The sequence below is a fragment of the Triticum urartu genome, chromosome 3 (genome assembly GCF_003073215.2).
Source record: "Triticum urartu cultivar G1812 chromosome 3, Tu2.1, whole genome shotgun sequence".
In the NCBI taxonomy this organism is placed as follows: domain Eukaryota; kingdom Viridiplantae; phylum Streptophyta; class Magnoliopsida; order Poales; family Poaceae; genus Triticum; species Triticum urartu.
This window is the reverse complement of record NC_053024.1, coordinates 375,553,342-375,565,583: the sequence shown is the minus strand read 5'-3', so window position 1 is coordinate 375,565,583 and position 12,242 is coordinate 375,553,342. Positions and strand designations below refer to the sequence as shown.

At 43.8% G+C, this 12,242-nt stretch overlaps 1 long non-coding RNA gene across 1 annotated transcript; it reads right to left on the bottom strand.

Annotated features, from left to right (window-relative positions):
* Nucleotides 1–727: 727 nt before the first annotated feature.
* LOC125548380 lies at nucleotides 728–4,444 on the bottom strand. Its single transcript, XR_007301052.1, has 4 exons — nucleotides 2,637–4,444; nucleotides 1,863–1,928; nucleotides 1,570–1,659; nucleotides 728–1,020 (listed from the first exon to the last, which is right to left on the bottom strand). It is a non-coding gene; the product is annotated as an uncharacterized LOC125548380 (long non-coding RNA).
* Nucleotides 4,445–12,242: the final 7,798 nt, after the last annotated feature.

The window sequence follows — 12,242 nt, the reverse complement described above, 5'->3', positions numbered from 1 at the left end:
AGCCCGATTGGCATATTTGTAGGTCTGGCACAATAATCAAAATGAAATGTCTCCGAGTCTTATCAATTAATACAGACTTGTGCTCAAATAAAATTACAAACCAAAAAACAAAAAACAAAAAACAATTATTACATGATCTCTAAAACAAATGGTTTGATTGATTACATGAACAAACAACACAAAGGTTATTCAACGATGGAAATAACATTTCACCTATGATTTACCAAGTGGGAATTTAATTTCCTTTTTTCCTTCAGGACCTTAACAATGTGGTCAGTCTTAGCTTGCTTTGTTTTGAAATCCACCAAATATTTAATGGTTGTCTTGAGTACTACTTGCACTATAATAGGACCCCACCTGTAGCAACGCATTTTTCCGTATCTAAAAGTCCATATATGCGTTGCAAGGGTCTTTACCAACGGTTTGGGATGCGTTGCCTTATCCAGTGTTGCTAGCGCATAATGCAACGGTTACACTTCTGTTGGTAAAAGGAACTGTTGCAAGACTACAACACATAAAACCAACTTTTACAACACCCATATACGTTGGTGGTTAATGTATAGGAACTCAAATCCCATTGCTTCGCAACATATAATTTTTAACGCTTCAGGTGTTTTACATATAAAATGTGAATAATATTTTATATATTGTCAGCAATTAAAATAATGCTCCGCATAATGGTGATAAGTATGTATATCAAGTCAGAAGAAAAAATATATGCACGAGAGGAAGAAATCATATATTGAAAAAAACTGTGGGATTACAATTGTTAATATTACAGGAGGAACAACTTCCAAATGTGAAAGCATCCATCAACATCCCTACAAATTCACTAAAACTTAACCAAGGAACATCATCCAACAGGAACATCATCCCTATAACTTAACTAAAACTGAAAACAGCCATCATAACTAAAACTAAGAACAGCCATCATTGTCATCATCGTGAACCAGAACATCATCATCATCATTGCAGTATACCTACGGGGCACCCATATAAGAGTCCATATATCTTTTAAATCTACAAAGAAAATAACAAAATGAACTGTTAATACACAATACATTGACATGATGTAAATAGTGACGGGTTGCCTAGCAAATAAGAAGTATTACTTCTTACAAATGGTCATTACTTCCGAAACATTGGTTGTCCGTCTAGATGATGACTATTACAAAGAAAAGTTGTAACCTAAAAGTATTCCCTTACAACTCAATATACTACTTCAGGTCACAAAACAAACATAAACAGACTCGAAGAAAAATAAACAGATGTGATTGTGGCCTAAAAGAAGCCACTAATAACATAGTACTTACTTAGTTGACGGGTTAAAAGAACAATAGACACTGCTCATATGGAACAGTGCAATCGACATAATGGGAAACTTAGCAATTTATGAACTGTAACAGCAAGAGTTCATGTGGATAATTCATCAATTTATTAATCAAAGTGGCGAGAGATCAGTGGTTAGTTCAGCAATGTACGAATCAAAAGTCAAGATCATCTAAGGAGAACATTACTTGCATTTCCATCTTCACAAATAGTTAAGATATGGAGATTGTGGACAGTTACCAGAACCATGACTATGAACACTATCATATCTTGGACAAATCTACTCGCAGCTCCAGCTGTCTATGATGTTCGCCTCAATCTCGATAGTGCCTAAACGGATGAGTGTGACACCTCACATTAAATTACACACAACAATAGGTACACCATTGGCGAGATAGGAGTAAATAAATAGTTGAATAAGAGTAGAAAAGGAGGCTGAAAAATGGTTAGAGCTAATGTAAGCAATAAAGGAATAAATAAATAATCACCACAACGAAAATAGTCTTAGTTAAAGGTAAAACACAGTGACGTACTATGAATGTAGAGAATGGCACATTGAAAACCACCGAATGGCATTGAGTATTTCTTCCTTTGGAAACCTGCACACAAACAAACAATGAGCCTCTACTTAACGGATGATAAACATGATGATTAACAATGAGCCGCTGCCTGTGTATATGTGCGTGTGCTTGCTGCAAGCTTTAGTATCTCAATGTTTGCACATGAACATGCATAAAGCTCAGGTGTAGGTTGCATCTAAGTGGGGTATTGGGATTCAGTTTTAGCGGTAGTAGATAAGTACCTTTTTTTAGATTAGTAGATAAGTACTCGCATCATAAAGAAATATAAGAGCATTTAGATCACTACTACTCCCTTTGTAAAGAAATATAAGAGTGTTTAGATCACTAGTAGATTAGTTGATAAGTACTCGCAACGTAAAGAAATATAAGAGCGTTTAGATCACTACTACTCCCTCCGTAAAGAAATATAAGAGCATTTATATCACTAGTGATCTAAACGCTCTTATATTTGTTTACGGAGGGAGTACTTGGTATAGATGAATCCTCTGCAATGACTTGACCCAAGTGTATATATAATAACTGCATGCTATGAGGGGACAATCACATAACCAAACGACAAAGAAAAATGTGTACTAAATCTCAAAAAAGAAGATGTTTACTATCTTATGGTGAATAGTAAGAGCATACAACAATCAGTATATTAACCGGCATGGAGAGAAGTATTTAGCAGTGTTCTGAATCATATCAGCAACATCATAGAAGAAACCATGCGCATTATTAATTCACCTGCCCACTAAAACAAATGTGTACGTGCTTCCCCCAACAGGTCCACATCCTCTAGTTTTTGAGCTGGACATGAAAGCCACCATTAGCAAGCTACTACCTCCACCTAAATAACCTAACCATCAGACTCCTAAATAGTCTGAAATTGCAATAAAAAACTTTGATTAGTTACTCATCAAAACTGCCATACAATATTATAACTCTAGGTTGATTCGCGCCGCTGGCTGCTGCAGCACCAGCTCTGCACTGTCACAGCAAACTCCAATTATATAGTGACGAGTACTCCCAAAACATATGCAGAAAAATTCAGATGTGGCAGTGGCAGTGGCAGTGGCAGGTACTCCGTACGTATGAAAGAGCAGGACCTTTGTGACTGTGGGCTAGCCGAGGCCTACGAGAGCAGCAGTGGTGCCCACGACAGCCAAGATAGCTGGTTGGTGCTCTGCGGCCTGCTTTTAGTTAGTGTTGTGCCGGTAGCTGGTAGAAAAGCAACACCAACAGGGTAGCAGTTGGCTTAGCTTGGAGCCGAATGATCCAATCCGTACTCGCTTCCATGTCATAGAACGTGCATTTTTTCATTTCTAATTCGTTGTACAAGAAGCAAATGAACCTTATTTTCTCATTGTTTATTGGCGTAAGAATCGGACGAGGCACATCTGCTTCCATTGGCATCAGGGAGCATGCTGATAATGGTGGCTGCTATCAGGTCAACCAGATGTCTTGGTGGCCTGCATGAAATTCAGAGACCAACTGTCCAAGGGAAATCGCCGCTCTTGTTTAGTGATTCCATTGCCTTCTTCTTTGTTAAGTGGTCTTATTCGCAAGTCTCCATTAGTTTACCACTGTGCCAGAGCAGCCACTGGGCGCTGTTTGTCTCAAGTTATATAAACTACTGTATCCACAGCCAGTGGCAGCGTCGCGGATTATTCAGTTTTAAATATTATAACCTAGAGTTATAATACTGTATGACAATATTATAACAAAAAACCTATAAAGACTAGATCCGGCCTTAAATATTATAACTCTTGCAGTAGACTATTTAATATGTGGTCACATATATGAACTAGTGTTTCTCTACATCAAAACAATTTAAAAGGATTAATGACTCATCTGTGAAGGATTGATGAGTTAGCAGCGTATAAGATTTAAAAAAAATTGATGCTCCATTGATATCTAATAATTACTATACTAATTTAATAGAATTAGCAATCAGTGCATGAATGTAAATCAACGGAGATCGGAAGTCAGTCTGCAGAACTATCAGTTTTCGTCAATGAATTGTACAAGGGCCAACCTTCTTTGACAGTGAGTAGCTGCAATAGAATCCGGGGTGCATACCTAGACGTCTAGAGGAGAAGATAAGAATAGAGGTTAGAGAAAGGGGAAGAGAGATAGGACGAAGCCAGGGGAGGGGATTCACTCATCGGCGAGAGGAGGACGACATGGCCACCGGCACCGAAGCCGGCGCCCGAAACCCTAGCCATCAGGGGAAGGTCATGGGTGAGCTTTGGTGGCCGCGAGCGCCGGATCAAGCCGCATGGGAGCGCGCCGCTGTGTAAGGGGACCTCGGGTTGTGCTTCGCGATGGCGGGATTCGCCGGACGTCGCCTGAGTCAGTCGCCGGAGGTGGCGCAACGAGGAGCTACGTCAAGAGAGGAGATGGGATGTGAGAGGGATGGGTGGGTGGGGGATATGGCGGATCCGGTAGCCGCCCGAGCTATGATGTGGGAGGAGGGGAGGGGAGGGCCGGCGGCGAGGTGGGAGGAGGAGGGTGACGCGGTGGTTGGTGGCGGCGATTTGGGAGAGACGAGGGGCAATGAGGGGCATCGGGGGCTCTGTTTCCCTCGCGTCCCTCTCTCTGTTTTTTCATTTTCATTTTCATTTTTTGCGTATGTCCGGCGATAAGGTCAATAGCTGCAAATCTGCAACGCTTATCTGCAACCTTCAATACGTGTATCTATTGTGAATTTTTCAACGTATAGCCAAAATGTTGTAGAATGTGTGTTGCTTTATAAGGGGTATCCTTGTAGTGTTGTGATTGTGATGTTTGCTTCCTCAATGTGTCAACTTCATCCCTGAGTGCAGAAGCAGAATCTCTTTCTACCACTAGTTTAGCCTCTAGAGCATCAGAAGTTGGCAATTCATAATGCATGATTGGGCCGGTGCCACTGCTGTGGGATGATACAACCTCCATGGGGACCTCGCTCTTTAATCTTGGGCTAACCTGTTTTGCCATTAAAGTTCCGATTGGATTTAGAAAAGTTGAAGTTAGCAAAACATCTCGACTGGGAGTTATAACAGCAAACCAGTTAAACAAACAAGGAATTAAAGAGTTTCAATTGGATGCTGAAAAGTAGTTATTAACATCATTGTAACCCGTTGTTGCAGCAACAAAGCAGTTAAACAAACAAGTAGTTATTTAAGTTCAGGCAAATAGGTAATTCTTAACAGTAAGTATCAAACACATAGATAGGCGCAGTCTATAATAGGATTAACAGACTATGGCATTATGTAATCAGTAGCAAACTAAATTAAGCCAAGCAACGTAATTGAACAATTTTGCAATAAGTGGCTAACTAAAATTCTGAGAAGCAGGTAACTAAACTTACGCTAGTTCTTTGTACAGGCACACTGCAACTTCTTTTTTCACTTACAAGGTTGTACGAACGAGTCAGTGGCATCAATTGCTTGGATACACAGTCCCAATACTTCTTTCTTCCCACACTGCATTGGTAAGTCAAATGGTTAATCTAGTAAGATGGTGCGTCCTTGATATGTTATATGAGGACATGTAGTCAGACTAGTTGTGGCCACACACATCACACTGGCTTTTATTGTATATTTCATGCGATTACTTTTGGCATATCGAGATCTAAGCAATCTACAATAGGATGAAAAGACTGGCTTCCTTCACATTATTGGCAAACTCAGTTCATAGAAACAAGAAATTCAACAATTCTGTGGGTAAATCAAAAACGCCACTAGAATATTTTTCACTACCCCAATCATACACGCAAAAAGGGGCGACGCCACCATAGGGGCTGGTATGGGCAGCCGCCTCGGGTGGCTAGAAAGTGTGCACCTAGTTTGAGTCGTCCAGGTTGGCCGACGCTAGTTTTGTTCATCCCAACGCATGAGCAGGCAATGTAAAAAATGAAGAAAAATGTTTCAATTTGGATGGGCCAATAAGATAAGTGCAAGGCAGGCCCTATAGCAGGCTCACGGCCCGAACGAGCGCCTCCCATATTGATCGACAGTAGGAAAAATCTCAATTCATTCGCTCTAGCCTCCAGTCTGGTTCGCTCCTAACCTAGCCGCCGCTGGACAGACCGACACAACACTTCCTCGCGCCCTCGTTGGAGGGCGGTCGCCGGGATTCAAGCGAACAGACGGACAAGAAGATGAAGATCCAATCCTGGGTGTAGCCTACGTGGGAGGCAGCGGCGGCAGCACGGGCATGGCATCGAGCTTGCGCAAACGGACAGTCGCAGCTTGCAAGAGTAGCATGCGCAACGAGCAAGTACATCACATCCCTGATTATATCTAATTCAACTCTTCAATTTCTGGCCAATAGTTAAACCTGACGGTGTTGTAAAACTGTTTGTATGTAGGGAATCTATGAGAAAATGAAACCAATTTCTACTTATTTTATAACTCCCCCAATCAATATTGAACTGACTGAATCTGATGTATCTAATCAAGTTTCCGGTGCAAACATCCAAGCTCATGTTGTTCTTGAGCCGAAAGTGTCTAATGAACAGGCTGCTAATGAAGGATTTGATGCAAACATTTTACATGCTCCTCATGATGAACATATAGTGTCTAATGAGGGATCTAATGCAAGCATTTTGTAAGGTCCCATTGAAGGATTTAGTGTCTAATGATGATCTGCTATGTTGATAGAGATATAGAGATTTGCATGCATTGATGACAAGCAAATTATAGTGCATTTTCATGGCTTGAGGAAACGTCGAGGCCGTCTACCAGAAAGTCCCCGTATCATGACAACGTAGCATAAATACTTTTCTAATCTGTTGTTTGAAACTATTGGCATACTTGTGCAGGATAGATATATTGATATGCAGTTTGCACACTGGTTATAGGTGCAATTACACTTCGATATTTTCAGCCAGAGAACGAATAATTCAAGCACATACATACCATGTTTGTAGTCCTTGTACACCATGTTGAATTTTGTGTTTTTTGGTGCTTGTATCATTTAGCTGGTTTTCAAAGTGCATGTAGCTTCATATTTATCAAGTTATGTTGATTTCCGGAGTGCAAGTGCCTTTGTATTTTTTAAGTTAAATGTTCGCCCCTGGTAACTTGAATTCGTGGATCCTCCAGTGCACACAAATCATACACGAATGCCAGTATGAATTAAATGAAATGCAGGGACTTACGCTAGCTCGTTGTACAGGCTCACTGCAGCTTTGCTTGCGTTTGGGATGTTCCATGTACAAGTCCATGTTACCACTTGCTTGGATGTGTAGGCCTTGTTCTCCTTACATCCCCCTCTGCATTTTTGACACGGCAAATGGTTGATCAAATAAGAGGAATCGACCTTGCTGTTGTACCGGAGGACAGATACTTACAAGCTTATACGGGTGTGCATGATGTGTACCAGATCCCGTAGCACCGTCTTATTTTGCTAAAAAATGGATTTCCTTGTTTCAGATGATATCTCTAGAAGAAATAAGAGTTAAAGTCAGAGTTGCATAGGCATGTAAGCTAAGAGAGCAGTGAAAGGATATCCAAACATTGTCGGAATAGAGCACAAGGGAGTGATCTGTGGAAACCTAGTTCGGGCCGGCGTTTGGACATGCTCGCCTAGGTAGAGTGCGGGTCACTTCAGAGCCGTTGATGGTGATGCGCTGGCTGGCCGCGCACGGATGCAGATCTTGAGTGGTAGCGGTTCGCTACGATGTGGTGGACAAGACCGTTGGTGAAGCCCCAGCGGCCTCGGGGGGCGGAGGTGCTACGATGTGCTCGGTGAAGTAGCCCCGGTGAGCTGGGAGATGGTGTCAGTGAAGCGCACCTGATGTAGTGGAAGTCGGTTTATGTGTGGCACGTCGGTTGCGGCGGCCGACGTTGTCGGTGGACCACCCGGTGCAGTGGACGAGGGCGTAGATGAGGTAGCTCCAGTGCGGTGGTGAAGTGCAACCGTCGTCTTCGTCGTCATCATCCGACACAGAGGTGGGGAAAGAGACGAGACGATGGATGATTCAAACTTTGCTTGGATTGGCGGCGAATTAGGGATTTGAGCAATCTGGGCGTGGAAGGGGACAGTGGAGAAGGGAGATTTTGCAGGGCTAGAATTGGGGCTGCCAGATATTTCAATCCGAAACGTGGAAGTGCGAACTTATTTTGTCATTGTCCTTTTTTGGGGGGGAGGGGGGAGGGAGGGTGGGGGTGGGTGGGACGCAGCTTCGGTGCCTTAAAGGCACCTGCCTTTGGGTCACTGACATGTGGGCTAGCCACCTGTTGGGCCCACATGTCATAGACACAAAGGTAGGTGCCTTAAGGCACCGAAGCATCATCCGGGTGGGTGGCTGGGTGCTAAGCCACCGTACGACACACGCGACCACCACGACACGACCCTGGTCTGCCTGGCGCGCCTACATTTGTGAGGAGAATTGAGATTGCAAACGAATCTTCTTTCATTTGCAAATGAATCTGTATGTATTACCATGCCCGTGTTTTCCTTGCAAATAATTAGTCATTCGAAATGAGATACTATAAATTAATTAATGAGGAGTTATTTGAAAAATAATGAAATGGTATCCATGCTAACATGGATTAGAGTGTGTGTCACATAGTTAGTTATTTGAATTAGAGTGTGTGTCACATAGCGATCTCCAATTCTAACGTGGATTTCGCATTTCACTGTATCCACACTAGTTTTTAATACAAATTCATATGTATATGATGAACACCATGGTAGTGATAAAACTTTTGTATGGATTCAAACATATGACCTACAAAATAGCACAACAAATCGAGTCAATGTCAACTTTTCAAAACCTAGTATGGCACGAATTCGAAATAATTACCCATATGCATGGTCCTTAGTTCAAATCTTACAATGTACACCGAATTGAAACATCGATATTAAGTCTCATACTATCTACATTCAAATTTTGTTTTTAGCCCCCCCCCCCCCCCCGCACACACGATACATACTTCCTGTATCGGTCAATCTTCCTCTCCTAACCACCTTAGGAAGCTATCGGTTTCCAACACACATTCATTCTTTCTCTCCATGTTTCGATCTCTAACTCTCTCAACTACACAACCCCCCTTTTGCACTTTGTTACCAAATGTATTTAACTCACACACCCGCCATTGCACCCCATGCCGAGCTCTCTCTCTCCCTCTCCCCCTCTCGCGCTAAATACATGCATTGCCTATCTAGCCGCCAACCTCTCGTGCGCACGCACACACGTTGTCTATCTAGGTCACTCCCTCGAGACTGTCTCACTCTTTCTTCCGCACGGCGGGCCACACTCGCTCAATCTCGCTCTCTTTATCTGAGTCTCGTTTAACCTCGTTTTCTTTCACACACAAATGATATATCTCCCTGTCCGGGCCTCGATTGACACACTCTATACTCTCTCACGCAGATTGTCTATCTAGGTCAGTCCATCCAAGCTGCCCCCACTCTTTCGACCTCATGGCGGGCCATGCTCGCTCAATCTCTCTCTCTCCCCCTCCCTCTCTCTCTGTCTCTCTCTCTCTTTGTATGTCTCGATTGACCTCGCTCTTTCTCGGACAAAAACGATATATCACCATGTTTGAGCCCAATTCGACCTATTCACATTGTATACTCTCTCACGCACATTGTCTATCTAGGTCACTCTCTCCAACCGGTCTCACTCTTTCGATCGCACAACGACCCTATGCGATCGATTGACCTTTCTTCCTCGCACGCACAAAATATATCTACACGTCTGTGACTGGATCATCTCTCAAGCTCTATCTTACAACCCTCACCCTTGCCAAAAGCTCAATCGGACAATATCTCTCCAGAGCATATATGTTCAATGAATGTTGGACCACACTCACTTTGTCTCTCTATCTATATGTCTCTCGATTGATCTCGCTTTCTCATGCCGTATCTTCCACACATTGAAGCTACCTCTCCATCCCTCACAAAGCCGGAGCTTTTTACATTGCGAGGGGCACTCCAACCTTGGATTAATTTGTGTAGGCATTTATTCCGGTCGGTTTAGATTATATTTTCGTTATATTCGGCGCACAACTACTCCAAACACCATTGCAACCCCTGCAACTCCCCTAGTTGATTTCCCTTCAATGTCGCACCATGGTATTATTGCAAAAAACTCTGTTGTCCTCTTTGATAATTATAAATAAGCTACAAAACTACACACCGATAGTCCACTTGGAATGGAACAAATTTCGACCCACAAATTAAAGTGCTACAAACTACACACCGAGGGGCCCACATGTCATGAAACAAATTTGGACCCATATACAAATTAAAAAATAAAGGATGAGGATCGAATATGTGACCAGGGCCTTCAAGCCGCACGTCAATAGGCAACATACGTAGAACAACAATGTTTGTTGTACCTCCCTTTGTTCACATAATGTTTTTATATTACCACAACGTATTTAATGAATAACATGTAATATTATTTTCAGTACTATTCGCCTTCACTTACTGGTGGGTTCCATGTGTGCTCTCTCTCTCCTCCCCTTTCGTGTTTAGACGCATGGGCAAACACGAAGAACTCGCGGGAGATGTTGCCGTTGACCATATCTGTACGTGTTCACATGTTACGGCACCAGTTTCACGTACTAGCAGCAGTAGTTAGTGTGTACGTGCAATGCACGTTAATTTGGAAGTATATTAAGTGCATGCGGATATTAAGTAGGATATTATTTGCGTGTTATTATGTGATTAGCTCTATTTTTGGCATGAAATTAACTGCACGCTAAACGTGTTGAGCGCTCGACATTGAAGCACTCTAGGTCGTTGGATGACAAGGAATACATGTGGCTTGATGACGTTTTATATTTAATTTGATACGGCTCTAGCAAAACATTCAATCGATCAATCCATAGATTTCGTTCAGTCTAACTCCAACTTTAAATTATACGACGATCGATCTAAAATAAACGGAAATGATAAACGTTCGGATTTTAAGCATGGCAATCCAAACATTTTTAATGGAAAATTTAGATTATGCGGCGGTGGCGGGGGCGTCTTGCGGTGGGAAGCGGCTTCTCTGCCGTGCTCTATGTGTCGTCGGGCTACTGACCAACAGCGTCGGCGGCGCCTTGCGCCGTTGTTGGTGTACTCCTAGACGTTGGCCTAGATTTAAGGAAGGCCAAAATGTTCTGGACTTCGGAGCGAGTCAACTGGCGGTAGGAGGCGACTGGCGTTGGTGCAAGGAAGCGGTCCACGGCGGCCATCCATGCCGCCGAGGGGGGCACTAGCACCCGCGTGGGGACAGGCGCTGTCAATGGCGCGGCGGAGACATTCGTGTGTACGGGCACCGGCATGGGCGCGGACGTCAATGCGCGCACAGGCGCATGCGCTGGCAGGTGCACGGGCACTGGCACAGGCGTGCGTGTTAGTGCATGCGCAGGCGCATGTGCTGGCAGGTGCACGGGCGCGTGAAAGTTGGCGGGGACCTCGTGGAACCCCGTGGCATCAAGCTCGGTGACAATGTGCGGCTCCCAGCCCATCAATGCCACTGGGATGGGCGCTGGCGCAGTCGGGGCGGCGGGAGCCGGAACGGGAGTGGGGATAGGCGTGACGTCTTCCCGCTAGGTGTCTTCCTCAGGAAACTAGAAGACTAAGGGCAAACCATCGTGATGCGGCATGGCGTACGTTTAGGTCAGGCTGATTGGAGGTAGACGACATGAGAATCGGAGAGGAAGAGAGAAGATTGTAGCAATATCGGGTAGTGCAGGGTTGATTTTTAACTGCGGCGCCGGGGACACTAAAAGTGGGAGCAGTTGGGACGAAGGTGGGCGGCGGAGCCTAGTCAAAGGGCTCGCCTCCCAGTGAGCCTACACACCGGTCTACTCGCACACCTCCCTGTCTGCCGGCACAGCGTTTTACTCGCACGCCTCCCTGTCAGCCGGCGCAGCGGTTTGCTCGCACGCCTCCCGTCGACTCACACGCTTGCTTGGACGGCACCTTCCCATGAGAAGCGGGACTCGTGGCGGCACGTAAACCCCCCCGGTTTCAATAGTGAAAGCGTTCGCCTTAATGTGACAGGTCTTTGTTCCAAAATACCTTGGCTCTTCATTTGTGCAACTTGTCATAAGCAGCTTGTCTCAAATTGAAGAAAAAAATTATGAAGTAATATTTGTGCCATATCACGTGACCATGCTTAGTTTCAAGAATTTATGGTCACTTTTGGATTTCTAAAATTTAAGATCTAGGATACGAAACAATGTCATTACCTGCATCATGCAATAAATTTTCAAGCCATACATCTATCCTATTGTATTTCTTAAGAAAGGATTTGGTCAAACATTTTGCTTAGTTAGACTTCAGACAAGTTATATATGCAGAGTAAAAGGATAATCCATCCGTACCAGTGCATTGCTTGATATGTTAACTCAAGTACTA